Source organism: Manacus candei, unplaced genomic scaffold (genome assembly GCF_025592945.1).
Source record: "Manacus candei isolate 608988 ecotype Guabito, Panama unplaced genomic scaffold, ASM2559294v1 h1tg000089l, whole genome shotgun sequence".
Lineage (NCBI taxonomy): Eukaryota > Metazoa > Chordata > Aves > Passeriformes > Pipridae > Manacus > Manacus candei.
This window is the reverse complement of record NW_026138137.1, coordinates 2992454-3007285: the sequence shown is the minus strand read 5'-3', so window position 1 is coordinate 3007285 and position 14832 is coordinate 2992454.

Below are 14832 nucleotides of genomic sequence, written 5' to 3'. Positions count from 1 at the left end.
CAGTACCTAGTTTGGAGTCATTTCCCTGCTTTTAAGTCCTTCCCTTGTGCAGTGATAATGTTCTGTCTTCATGGGCTGCAAATGGGGACAGGTGAATTGCATTTGCAATAAAGCCACAGTCCTCATGCCTGCCTGTGTGACAACAAAGTCTGTGGATTGTGATGATGCTTCTGGCCTGCTCTGGTTAACTTTCAAACACAGAGTTCAAAGTACATATGATGATTTCCATACATAATGCATTAGTGCCCAAAAACTCATAAAGGACCAGAGCTTCACTGAGTTTTACTCAGTGAATTTTTTTTCTCCATCTGCCAATCACGTTTTCTCTATTCCATTAAGTCTTGTTTGTGTATAAAGTAGCTTGAGTGCTATTACATTGTTTTATTAAATATCAGAGAAGTGCTATAGACATTACATAAGCTTGGTGTGTTTCTTAAGAATTAACACATCAGCTACAAATCAGCAGAAATTAAACACAGCTACATCATTTTCTCCCAGCTCAGTAGCTGGTATTTGCCTCCCTGTGGCACCTGGGCAAATATCCCTTTTGCCAACCTGCCATGGTTTGGGGCTGGGATGGGGAAGACAACTCCTGTGGCTGCTCCAGGGGTGCTCCAAGCTTCCTCCTCCCCAAAGCAATAGATGTTGAGCATTGTTTTTGTTGATTATTTGGTTTCTAATTAGTCAAAAGCAGCCAAAAGTAGCTCAAACAGCAAGACTATTCCAATGAGAACTGCAATAGTCACTGAATGAATTACAGCTGACCCATATTTTTCTGGGTGGACAGAGGAGAGAAAAGGGTTTTTTTCACCCTTTCTAGGGTTTCTCACCAGTTAGAAGGGCACATGTCCCTGCATTGTGGAATCTGGCCACTGATGGCATGGGCCAGCTCCTGAAGATGGGGTTGAATCTGGGTTAGCACCATCACAGCAGCTGACAGTATGGCATAAGCAAAGGTGAACTGACGTCACAGAGGACACTTTTATTCACCCTGAATATTCTTAGCCACGTTAGAAAGCCTTGAGGGCCATATTCTAGTAGTGTCAAGCTGAACTAGCTTCAGTTTAAAATGCAAAAGTCCTGCTGAAAGCTGTGTATGTCTCTTACCTGCATATGAATATACAGGAAGTTCATCCTTTTCAAGGTATCTTAGAGTAGATGCCCCAAAATTAAAATAAGGTAATCTGGACTCACAAGAGAGTCAAGGTCCCATCCACAAAGGCTCGCTGAGATGCTTCTGGAGTAATGTAAGTTGTTCACATGTGACCACGGAATTCCTCAAGACAGAAGGTCTGGTGGCTGTTTTGGCTGCATTTCGAATTGCATGATACTGGAGGGATCATAGAATCATCAAATGGTTTGGGCTGGGACCTTAAAGACCATCTAGTTTCAACCCCTTGCCATGGGCAGGGACACCTTCCACTAGACAAGGTTGCTCAAAGCCCCTTCCAGCCTGCCCTTGAATTCTTACAGGGATTGGACAGCCACAACCTCTCTGGGCAATGTGTTCCAATGCCTCACCACCCTCACAGGGATGAATTTTTCCTAACATCCAATCTAAATCTCTCCTTTTTTAGTTTTAGAGGTGTAAGAAAGCTTCAGATCATGTGGCTTAGGACAGCCACAGACTTTACCATGCAGTACAGAAAGGCCCACGGCCAACTGGGAGCATGCCCAGCATCACCTGCAGTACTGAAGAATTGCTGGGACATGCATGATTGAACAAGAGGGTTGTGATCTCTTCAGGGGTGGAGATGTCTAAACTTTTCACTTGGACATGAAGGACATGTATGTTATAAATAGAGGTCATTTAGCAGCAAGAGGGGGTGACATGACAGAGAGATCAGTGAGGTTCCGGTTTTTCTGGAAGTGTCAGAGTGTTCCTCAACTTGAAATCCATTGGTCTGGCCCATATGTGGGGTTTTGTGGGTTCATGTAGCTCCTTGTCACCACAGGCTGCATGTATGTGGGGGAAACTGCCCAAACAAGGCACTTTTTGTTCATGTCTTCCAGCGATGACAAATATCTTCCATTAGAGATGGCTGTGGGACATCTGCCACTGACTGCAGTAAACATAAGACCAGATCCTTTTTTTTTCCTTTGGCATGAAGACAAGACCACCAAGCACAAAGTCTGGGTCAGCTGGAACACTTGTTACCACCTTGAAATGCATTGGTTTGATTCTGACCTTTGAAAAGCGGTCCAAGTTGTCTAACAGTGCAATGTTTCACCTGTTCAAAAATCTAAACCACTCTTTTTTATAAAAATGGGACGAGCAATTTGGATTTCCAAACTTTTCTCATGGTTGCTTTTAATGTTACAGAAATGCATAAGAATGTGTTAGCTAAGGAAATATCTTTTGTTTTGATAAATAAGCATTTTTTAGAAAAAAATAGGCTTTTCAAAAAATTTCTGATCACTTCTGATAAGTATCATCTTGCTCACTCACCATCCTCACCAATCTTATATTTCCTCACACAGGGTAATCACTTTCTTCTTCCTTCATGCCCTTTCTTGGTTAAACAGCCTCGTCCAGGCTCAACACTGGCTTCATCATCCTTCAGACCTCATCTTCCTCTATGCCACCCCAGTGGTGGTTTGAAAGGCAGCCGATACCTCTGCTGGATGTGTGGTCTGCACACTGCATTGCCTGGACCTTTTCATTCTCAGACTATACTCTCAACCTGTTAAAGGATTTTTATTTTCCTGTTTTCTCGCCTGCCTCTGAAACTCTTACTACAACAAAAAAAGTCAGCGTGCTGGAAGGACCAGCATCCCCCACCTTGGCACCTGGGGGAGCAAGCAAGGAGCTTGCTCCTTGTTCTGCAGAATCTCTGCCTTGTTTTGACAATTGCATTCGGGAAGAAGAACTGAAGTTTTGTGTTTAAAAACAAACGAACGAGTGAAAAACCCAAACCAAACACTAAGTTTTTCTCACCTCTTCTTCTGAGCCCTGGCTCAGAAGAGCAGCTTTGCAGTGCCAGCTGTGCCTCTGTCATGTTGTACTGGAAACTGCTGTGACTTCAAACAGCAGCAGCTGGAGATGGGATACCTCAGGCTGTGTGTTAGCTCCGAGAGGTACAAGCCATCCTTCATTTTTTAATACCAGCACCTATCGCACTGCTGCTGCTTCATAAAAAACAAGCTACTGTTGAGTTTAATGCTTGGTATAACTTGAACCTGATGTCTTCCAAAAGCAAGAGAAGTTGTCTGTGTTCCCTGATCATCCCTGGTGTGCAGCTGACAGACCAGAGGTGGAAGGTCCTTCTGCAGGGGTCTCTGCTGCTGAGCTCTTGCACCAGGACCCTGTAGCAAAGGAGCCTGGGCACTGTGTGGAGCTGTGCTGGTGGGCTGAGAAACAGGCTCTGATTTCTCCAGGAAATCTACTGGGCTGGTGGAAAAGATGACATGAACTGGTGTAGAAAGGAGGTACAACACATCCCAGTCAATATCATGTAAGTCCCCACCAAATTTTGCCCTGTAAGGATCAGATAGCACAGTCCAGAAATCTCTGTAAAGCTGGAGATGCAGAGCTTGGGTGAAGGAAGAAACCCCGGGAACACATATCCTGCTGACTTACCCAGCACTAGCAAAATAAACAGGGCAAAAATCAAAACTTCAGGGGCTCTTTTGTGCAGCAGAGACCTTGTCCAGACAAGCAGAGCTCATTCATTTCTCTGCAGAGCTCTGCAGCAATGAACTTCTTCGCAAGCTCTGGTTGTAAACATTTGTCTTTGTTTTACAGACAGTGCAGTCAGTGAAGTCCTCACCCCAGAAGGGATTCAAACACAGGTGATGTGAGGTGTAGTTGGTGAACTCAGTGGGACTGGAGATGTGCTGAGCAGCTCCAGGCCTGGAGTTCTGCTCACAGCCATAGTGGAGCAGCAGTGAGCATCACTTCTAAGGGCTGGAGGTCAGACGTTGAGTCATCCTCCTTCCAAACCTCCCACAGGCCACCTCCCAAGCACCTTGCTTCAGGCTATTTTGGAACATGTGGAGTAAGAGTGAATAAAAACATCAGGAAAAGAGCCACACAGCTGCAAGCAGCTGAAATATCAGCTGGAAGTGGAAGAAGATAGTAATGGTGTCTAACAGCATAACCAGTCCTGATGATTTTACTCAGAATTTTAGCAATTATTTTTTCTTTTCATGCAAAGAAAGCACTTGGTATCCCCAGGGCAGATTGTGATGTCATTGCTTAGCTTTTACTTCGTCCCAACTCCAACAGCTTGCAGTGCTGCTGGGATGAGAGTCCTACCACAGTACAAGTGAGCCCATACTGAACATAGACTGAAGGTATGACCTGGGGAGTAGTGATTCTCTTGGTGTAACTCGGTTGAAAAGCACAAACATTACCATAATTTTAGACACCCCAGGGTATTCAAGGCATTCCTATGGGCTGGTGGATTTGGCACAGGAGACACATAGCCTCCAGAAGTGGTAGCTGAAGGCCACACAGAAGATGTGGGACATCTCAGAATCACAGAATCATAGAATTCCTTATGTTAGGCAAAAATTTAAGGTCATTGAGTCCAGTTGGTAACCCAGCACTGCCAGGTCCACCACTTAAACCATGTCCCTAAGTGCTGCATCTACACATCTTTTAAAGATCTCCAGGGGTGGTGACTCCACCACTGCCCTGGGCAGCCTGATTCAGTGCTTGACAACCCTTTCATGAAGAAGTTCTTCCTAGTATTCCTTATAAACCTGCCCTGGCACAACTTGAAGCTGTTTCATCTCATTCTAAAATAAGGCACTTAGGCTCAAGTTTTGAACCCCACTCTCAAAGTCCACTAATATGTGAACCAAAGACATCCACCAGTGCTTAAGATGAGAAACACCAGTGTTTCAGGACTTTGCCCAACAGTCAAACATTGGAAGCAGACTCTGAAACAAGGAATGCTCAGTTTCCATCATCACACCCACAGCTCATGGTCATGGGAAGGAGTGATCTCCTGGAAGATGCAGCCAGGTGAGGGAAGTTTGAATGCAAAGTTATGAGGTTGATAGATCAAGTAGCCTGACACAGGAGCCAGTGAATAAGTCTTTCCCATCAGATCTGCAGTGGGACTTGGGGAAAGAACAGCTGCATTTGTCTGCCTGCTCCTTGGGCATGTTCCACCTGCTTAATTGAAGGCAGGTCCAAGTGAGCCATCTGTTGACCTGGTTGAGGAATCAGAGCTTCCCACTAATTTAAAAATATTTTTACAGGTTATTAAAAGCTTAGAAGAAAAGGAGAGATGGATAAAAAACAACAGCTTTGCCTTAGAGGCACAGGTAATATCTGTAACAGCTGCTACACCCTATGCCTAAGCTAATTGTTAAATGAGTCACCCTGGCAAAAGAAGCATTAATAAAGGGAAGCGAAGACTGAACATCTGGAAAATAATATGAAAGGGAAGAATTTTCATATTTTGGAACTCCTTGCTGGGTGGGAACTGCTTGGGGAGACAGCTCTAATTGCTTGTCTGAGAGAATGAAAAGTGAATCTATTCCCAGTCTGAAATCAGCACAGTCATTGTGTATTCCTCTCTGCTCTCCCATCCCAGTGCCACAACTGTTATGTGGGGCCCTGACCTGCAAATATCAAGACAAGCTCTTCATCTTCTGTTCCTCGACCTTTATGCTGGTCCATAAAGCCAGTGGCATGAACCAGCCTCCTCAGGACCTGGGTCCAAACTCAGGAAAAGTTGCTTTGAGCAGCCAAGTGCAAGATGTGCTATCAAAATGACATTGTTCTGGTGGCACCTCCTCTGTCTTGGTGCTGCTGGGTAGTTACCAGGACTCATTTGATACAGCCTGTGGCTGTCAAGCTTTTTTGGCAATGGCCACAGGGTAGGAGAGGAGAACACCAGACCTGTTCCTGCTGTGCATTGCAACTCTTTGCTGGATACAGGAAGCTAAAAACACAGTCAAGTTTCCCCTGTTACAGGAAAAGGACATGGCCAACCAACAGCAGAGTCCTCTGTGCAAGCCTGCAGGGGTGTCCCAGTTCCCTGTGGCAAGGAGCTCTGTGGAAAGGGTCCACACCACAGTCTGAGTCAGACCCTTTCCGTGATTTGACACTGGAAACTGGACTGGATGAAACTCGGGGACATTCCTGGATCTCATTCAGCTTCCACAAGGAGAATCAAACCAGGATGCAGTGGATCCCTCTGATGACGAGATGCTGGGATTTTAACACATACCAGGAAAACAGGTTGTGCTGCAATACCTGTGCTCTAACTGTGTCTGACTGGACTTTGCTCTTCTGCTCACCAGTTCCTTGCAGAAGCAGATCATAATTTTTCCACCTTCCCTCCATTTGATCTTCTCACCCTTCTGCCATTCTGCACTCTTTCAGTCTCCTCTTTCCTGTCTTGGAGAAGGAGCTTCTTCACTAAACACCTCAAACAGTGCTGTATAGCCAGGAGACCTTCATCCAGTCTGGCACCTGTCAGCCCAGGGTTGGTTTCTCCACAGATGAGTCCTGGACAGCGACTTCCTAGGGCACGTGTCCAGGAGGACACAGTGGGTCTGCAACAGGCACTTGGAGAAGGCAGGGGAGAGAAGCAGTACTGAACAAGAGCTCTGCAGCAAGACAGGGTCACAGCTCTCTCGTTTCAGCAGGAGTGTAAAATATTAGCAGTCTGATCCACTTTTCTAAATAAAGCCTGAGAGCAACTCTACCCTCTAAACTAACACTGCTCCCAGCCCAAGCTTGCAAGGAGTCACCAGTGACACATCAAACCCTTCCCAGATTTTAATTTCCACCTGTAAAAGTAATGGGAGAGTTTTTCAGTGTTTTACATTTGCATTCATGAAGGTAAAGGTGCCAACCTGAGCACAGGCAGTGCTGATATGGGGTACCCCACTCTAAGGGTCCTCAGCACCACCTGGTTTGCCCCAAACTTCACCCCTCTGGTGCCACCCAAGGGAGGACACTGGACACTTATTTCTAACCAGGTGAACACAAAATATTTTGTAACTGGTCGTTCTGATCTACTTCTTCCTGATGTTCTTCTGAAATAACTGATGTGCATGGGAATCAATTCCACAGGCAGGAAAACTGGAAGGGATGAACAGGAGATCTGACATGGGGACATGTCACCAGCCCACTCGCAGCATGTGCCACGACACAGTGTCATGGCACTCAGAAGGGATGTCCAGCGATGTGGAGCAGAGGAGGGCTCAGAGAGGCCATGGCATAGATGCCAGGGTCAGGAATGGAGAGGGAGGGCACACTGGGTGCCCTTGGATGCAGGGAGTGGAATGCTGCTGAAGCATGGGCAGGGAAGAGGCTGCAGCCAAGGAGGGTTTGTGTGGGGGCCGGGGCCGGGCAGGCGCGTTCCCAAACATCCACACAAGGATCCTAAAGCATAATTATGAAATTTTAAAAAACAACTTGACGTTATAATTATAACGGTTCCTGGAGGAGCCGCGTAATTGAATTCTAGGGTGTCTTGCTCTCATTGCAGGCGCTAACAAGAGAACGGCTCAGCTTCCCTCGCAGCCTTCCCGGAGCCCTGCAAAGCTCGGGAGACACCCAACAATTCAATTATTGTTTCCCTCCGGAAAGCAGATCATTTTAGACACGCGGCCAGCTCTAATTACAAAGGAGAGGGGGAAAATTTTCTTGTGTCCAAAAATTATTTGACTCATTAAAAGGATTTACTTTCCACCAGGCCTGAAGAGCAGAAGCTCTGGTGGAAAGATGGAAGGCAGGGAGGAGCGGCGCCTCTGGCAGGAAGGAGAGGGACCCCAGCCCTGCAGCGACGTCCCTCGGAGTCTGTACTCGAGTCTGTACTTGGGGCTGAGTCCCTCCAGGAACCCCTTCCCCAGGAAAAGCTGTTTTCTGCACAGAAGGCAAACTGGGGCTGCAGCCAAGGCTGGCTGGGCGGGCAGGTTTAACCTCAGACCACGAGGCTTCGCTCAAGCAGCGTGTGAGGAGAGCTGCTCCCTCACAGGGGTTCGGCGGGAGCCAGGCCGGGGCTGGGACCGGGGCTGGAGGGACTTCTCTCCTCCCTGCTCCCCTCGGCAATAAAAACATGAGGTCTTTTGCTCAAAAGCTTCATTACGGTGGTGTGGGGCTTTTGTTTTCCCTCAGATTATTTTTAAATGCTCTTTTGTGGAGAAAGACGATTTTACGTAGGGGAGGTCCCTTTTCCAATTACCATTAATTAACTCATCTCTAATAGATTTTTTTATAGCCCTCCATTTCCCGTGGCCAGGAGAAAGCAGCAGGCAGGAAGCTGAGCTGCTGCTCTGCCCCAGGATGGATCAGGCCGCTCTGATCCCCCCAAGACAACACTTTAGAAGGGTTCACATATTTTTTTTCCATTTCTGTATATTTTTTCATAATTTTTTAAATAATTATAATAATGCCTTCATAGGCTTTACAGGGACAATGCTTCTGCTCAGTGTGGACAGCCTGGGCAAGGGGAAAGTATTGGTGGGCTCAAGGCTCCCGGACCATTCCTTGCCTTCATCCCCAGATCCACTCCTTCTCTCTTTTCCAGTGCAGCAAAATGAATTCCACTGTAATGTTTATGGTTAATTTGAAATCTAGCTCTTGTTAGATAATCCTGTTAGTAGCTTGTGAAAACAAGGGATCCATTGTATAATCGGTAATTATAACAGGCGTTTTATGTTAAATTATATCTAATAAGCAAGACAAAAAGGGAGATATGTTCTTGGATGGAGCTTTTCCCGTCCAAAAAAATAGGAGAAAAGTCTCCTCCGTGGTGAAATTATGCATCTAGGGAGGAAATAGAAAAAAAAAAAAAAAAAAAAAGAAAAAAAAAAAGCATTGGGATATCACGATGGAGTTGGGATGTCATAGCAGAGCATCGGGTAGCAGGAATTCGGGGTGATTTCTCTCCCCCATGGCAGGACCTGACCCAGCCGGGCACCGTCGAGGGCTGCTGAGCTTGGGGGTCGCAGGCAGTCCCGCGGGTTGGATATTCCCGCATCCCCGCCCGGCTGCTGCCTCGAGGGCAGGAGGAAGAGGAGGAGGAGGAGCAGGAGGAAGAGCACGTGTACCGCGGGGCAGAGTCGTACCGCCCCCCAGGACCCCGTGGCCCGACGGGGCGGGCGGTGAGCCCCGCACTCTCCGCTCCCTCCGCACCGCACCGACGGCCCTTTGCGGGGGGCAGAGCGCTGGGAGGGAGGGGGGCATTGGATGCGCGGCCGGGCGCAAGTTTTCCACGGCGGGGGGTGGAATTTGGCAAGGGGAAGAGAGAAAGAAACCGTGACGGGGGGGGAAGAACAGCAACGAGAAGTGGCGCCACCAAAAAAAAAAAAAAAAAAAAAAAAAAAAGGAAAATATTAAAAATTTAAAATAAAAATAATAATTAAAAAAAAATAATATGCCCCAGCCGCGCCCCTCGGGGCGAAGCACACCCGTCTCGGGTGGACAGATAGCAGTCCCCACCTGCCCGCGCAAGTGGCCGCGCTGTGACCGAGGCCGGGGGATGCGGGTGCGCACCCCCAGCTCCGCGCTGGGGCTCCGCGGGGCCTGAGGGCTCCTGTCCGCGGGGATCCGGTGACAAAAACCCTTTTGTCTGGCTCTAGGACCACCGGCCCTGGGTTCTGTGGTTTATTGGTTGTAATGTCTGATGGAAATAAAAGAAGGTAAAATAGAAGAAGGCAAAAGAAGATGAAAGAAAAGAAAGTAAAAGAAGGTAAAAGGAAAAAAAAATGTTAAAAAAATTGAACATAAAAATTAAAAATAAAAATAAAATAAAATAAAATCTAAGCCCCCCGGGGCAGGCTGGAGCGTGCCATTCTCTGCAACTTTTTTCCCGTCTCAAAATTATACTTTCATTAAACCGTCCTGTAAAAATGTGACAATGTTTAACCACTGGAGTTATTGTAAATACGTTTAATCAAATAGACTCTTGAGGAAATCTCCCTCCATAAACACGCAATCTTGTCATTTAAACATGTGTATAATCAGAAAATCTAATTAAAAGCTAATCGGAGGGCCGGGTTGGGTTAATTCTGCGCGGGCGCGGGCGGGCTGCGCGGCGGCCCCGGCCGCGGTGCCTCAGCTCGGCTTTTCCATCCGAGATGGCAGATCCCTCCCGGATTCCAAACACCGTGTGTCAGGACGAGAGGCAAATGTTGTTTTAGCAGGAAAGTAGTAATAACAGAGCCATTTATGCAAGCACATTAGAGCGGCGGGAACCCTGCCTCTTAGTTAAAATTTTTGAGCCAGAAAATTAAAAACAAATATTTAACTTCGCAATTTGCACCCCCCGGCTGCCGCCGCCGCGAAACTTTCCGCATGCATATGGATGAACCCGGCCCCGCGCTCGCCCGGCCGCGGGAAGTGGTTTAATGTGCTTTAAAATAAATTAATTGTTAAGTTTTGGGGCGATTCCTGGGCGAGGCGCGGAGGGGCCGCGTGTGCGCAGCCCGGCGGGGGTGGGGGGTCTGTGCCGGGGGGTGACGGGAAGGGGAAAGGGAAGGGAAGGGAAGGGAAGAGAAGGGAAGGGAAGGGAAGGGAAGGGAAGGGAAGGGAAGGGAAGGGAAGGGAAGGGAAGGGAAGGGAAGGGAAGGGAAGGGAAGGGAAGGGAAGGGAAGGGAAGGGAAGGGAAGGGAAGGGAAGGGAAGGGAAGGGAAGGGAAGGGAAGGGAAGGGAAGGGAAGGGAAGGGAAGGGAAGGGAAGGGAAGAAGAGGAAGAAGAGGAAGAAGAGGAAGAAGAGGAAGAAGAGGAAGAAGAGGAAGGGAGGGAAGGATGGAAGGAAGGAAAAGGAAAATCCAGAGGGAAAAGCAAGGAAGGCAAAAGAGAGAAGGGAAGACAAGCAGCTGCTAAGTTGGCTGAATGAGTTTGGTCCCACCTCGGCCGAGCCCGGCGGGTTTGGGGCGGAGGGGCAGGGAGTGTCAGCTCGGGACTGGCTGGGCACCCTCACCTGAGCACCCAGGGCAGCGAGCATCCCAAACAGTGCTCGCATCTCACTGTCACCACAGCTCCTGCCCTACCGCTTCTCCCCCTGCACATGAAATTTCTCGCATTTATCAATGTCCTTCTCCATTTCTTTTTTTTTTTCCCTACTGTCAATTTGCCAACCGAGCATAATTTCTCGGTAAAATTCAATTTAACGACTTCAGGCTGCATCGAGCGCTCCGGGTCCTGCCGCAGCGGGACGGGGCATTTGCCGGGGCCGTTGGTAATTGCAGCTTTTGGGGGAATTTGGAAGATCCTCAGCATCGACAGCCACTAAGTGTCATTTCCTTGGCTCGCTGGGGAAGTATGTGGAAGTTATTTTTATTGATGTGCTCCTGGTAGATTGTTTTGGCAGTTGCAATTTCCGTGTGACATATCCAGCCTCTCCTCCGAAAATCGTGGAAGAAAAAAAAAAGAAAAAAGCGCCTTGACATTTATCCCCAGCTACTGCCGCTGCTCAGTAACGTTTAATTACAAAACTCAGCTGCAATGCCAGCCTGTATCGGTCATTAGGAACCTTTCTTAAAATCTTGTCATCAATGAGAAACAGATTTAATGGAGGCAACCACATAGCTCCTGGTCTGCCAGCTGAAACTGAGACTATGCAAAAGAGGATAGAAATGCCAAATAAGCTACTGCGCTCCCTTCCTAGCAACCAACTCTTTAAATTTATTGCACTTTTTTTTTCTTTTTTCTTTTTTTTTTCCCCCCTCTTTTCCCATCCCTGCCCTTCGAACTGCCTTTGAGGACCTGAGCAGGATCTTCATTATTTTTGGAAGGTGTTTTGGGGAAGGAGAAACAAGTTTTGCCCTGGGCTATAGCGTGTGCCGGTTTGACTGGGTTTGTTGGTTGGAATTTTGGGGAAAGAGGCGATGAGAGATGGAGACAGCCGGTGTCGACCTACCCCCGTGCCCCCGGTCCCCTCCCCGGTCTCCCCGGTCCCCTCCCTGCTCTCCCCGTCCCCTCCGGCCCCGGCTGTCCTTGCAGCGAGGGGACGCCAGGGGGCAAGAGGCGTTCACAAAGGCTGCATCCCTTCATCCTTCCATCCCTCCATCCTTCCTTCTCTCCATCCCTCCATCCTTCCATCTCTCCATCCTTCCACCCCTTCACCCTTCCTTCCTTCTCTGCCTCTCCCACGGGGGGTTTCATCGTCTCACAGCGCGAAAAATCAAATTTCATCTAAAAACTAAAAGGAAAATATTCCGCAAAGCCGTCTACATTTCCAATCCCTCAGCCTTATCCCCACGTGCACCCCTTGGGCACAGCAACGCGCTGCCTTCCAGGCAGCACAACCAGGCGGAAACGATATCCAGAAGCCTTGTAAGGAACGGCGGAGTTTATTTAAGCCAGCCATTAATCCTACTTACCTTGCCGCTATTTGGACCTAATCCTATTTCCTCTGTGCATTTATAAGGACAGTGAAATGACACATTTTTGTTCTCCTGGTGGAGGCTGGCTGGGAGGAGCGCGTCGCCGGTGCCTGGGCTACCGCTGGAGCCGGAGGAGCGGGATGCGCTCCGTGGACAGCAGCAGCCTCCAAAGGAAATCACTCAAGGGAAACTTCGCCAGAGACAAAAACCACATTCAATTTCCTGACTACTGCTTTCCTCCCTCGGTTATTTATTTTGGCAACCGCACACATTCAATAAATGAAGTATTCAACCAACTGACCTCCTTGCCAGCTCATATGATTCTTTCAGGAGTCCACTTTTTTATTATAAATTTTGTCTTATTGCTTAAATTAACTACGGGGAGGGTTCCCATATCCCGGCTTTACTTGGCAACTGATGTATTACAGGGCTTATGAATTCTGCAGACAGTGAACTCCAGTGTGGCTGAAGCAGACCGTACACACATATACATGCCATTTCCCAGGCACGTTAGACATTAGGGCAAAGTATCACTTATTCTTTCATATTTTTCACACCTTTTTTCTTTCCCCAGACTTTGCCCCAAGTGCTGAGACTTGGGATGTGAAGCTAATGCCAGAGATTTTGCTGTGGAGGCAGAAACCTCTTAAAATAATCAGATGGCAAAATACCAGGTTCACCCCCGAGAGCAGCGTTTGTAATGCTCCTGCCTGGCATTTGATTCCCTGCTTTATCTCCCCATATCACACAAATCCATACGCTGTGTATCATTTCTCTTTGAAATGCCATGAACTTGGTGTTTTAAATCGAACCAGCCTTTCTTTTTTTTTCTTCTTTCTTTCTCTTTTTTTTTTTTTCCCTGCAAAACAATGGAGATTGTCAAAGGGCCCCGGGTTGAGCTTTTCTGCGTGTTCACAAAGCGTTAAAGCTTTATCGAACAAACCGGCTCTGTCTGACCCCTGCCAGACAAAAGGCAACTTCCATTTTCCTCTGCAGAGAAGAGGGGCAGAGAGGGACATAGAGAGGGATGTACAGTAGGGCTGGGTGGGTCTGGGGCCACGGGTGCCCCAAGGCAGGGGTGGGATGTCCTGTCACCCAGCCGAGCCCCTGGTGCTGCCGGTCTTGGTCATTTTGGAGGTGCTGATGTGTTTGGCCTCATGCAGGTGGGGGAAACGGTGCCAGTACAGCCAGGGAGAGGCAGTCCTGCATGCTGGCACCTGCTGGGGGCTCAACCATAGATTTTACAGTGCTGCACCCACCTCAGCGAGCCTCAATTGAATGAATATCCACCCCCACAAGTGGTCCTGGATGCTTTGAATTTTTCCTTGAGGCTTTGTACAGAGCAGAACCACCCCATTGCTCCTAAGGTCTAGCCTGAAGATTTAACATTTCCACGGGGCTTTTTAATGAATTTTGAATAAGGTGGGACCGTCTTGTTGCTCTGGAGCTGTGCACCATGAGGGAGGTTAGGAGCAGTGGCCAGGTATTGAAGGTCAGAGTGGTCATAAAAGGTCAGAATAATCTTCTGAGGAACAACACGGGCAAGGGGACAACTGGTAGATCTGTAAATCAGATCTGTAAGTGCTGGTGTCTGGATGTGAGCATCTACATGAGCTTGGGCTTTGAGTTGCCCATATGGAGCTTCACTTGACCTCCAACTGCCAGTCTTCGGTCTTCTGTACACCCTTGGTGACATCTACCATCAGCACACAGGTGTCCCCAGCACCCTTCCAGTGGCACCAGTCTCTGCTAATCACCACCACACCATGTGCATTTTTCTCATGCGTAGAACCTGACACAGAGGCACCAGGCTAAATCCTGCTCAGAGTGTCTGTGGCTTTGACAAAAATCTGAACACTGTTTCTCCAGCTCCAGCAGCAGCCAGGCAGCAGATGAATCTGTTTATTGACTATCACCATGATCCCTGTCAGCAGAGACGTGTCTGGAGCACTGTGATGCTGAGCTGTACAAGTTACTTATTTCTGGATCTGCTGGCTCGGACCTGACGTACCTCCTCCTGTGTGAGGATGAGCACAGAGATATCTTTTGCTGGCACCTGGGATTGAAATGGGCTGCTCAGAGGTGAGTGGGAGAAACCCACACCTCCCATGAGTTGTGCTTTGGGGGTTGCTGGTGAAGTCCACACTATTCCTCTCTTGGGTTTGGTTATCTGCAGAGACCCTCCTGTCCTGTGCCTACGCCTATTCCACAGGCAGCAGAGCAATGCCAGAATAGCCAAGATCACCTTTCTGCAGGTATAGCATGTTCTCACAGTGCCAAAGCACCCATAAGTTTCCAATCCAGCTCACAAAATGTTTGTTTCCAAGAAGGAAGCCGGGTCTGTACTGGTTTTGGGTTTGTTGAGCTTTGGGTAGCAGGCTCAGGCTGCTTGGCCCCCCCAGCAGTGTTTTGCATTACTCGTTAAGGGAAGCTGGCACTCATCTTTGCTGTCAGTGGAGATTTGTAAGCCTGATTATATTCCTAAGCATATGTTTGGAAATGAGAAGCAGCTCTCTGAAGTCGGTGGAATTG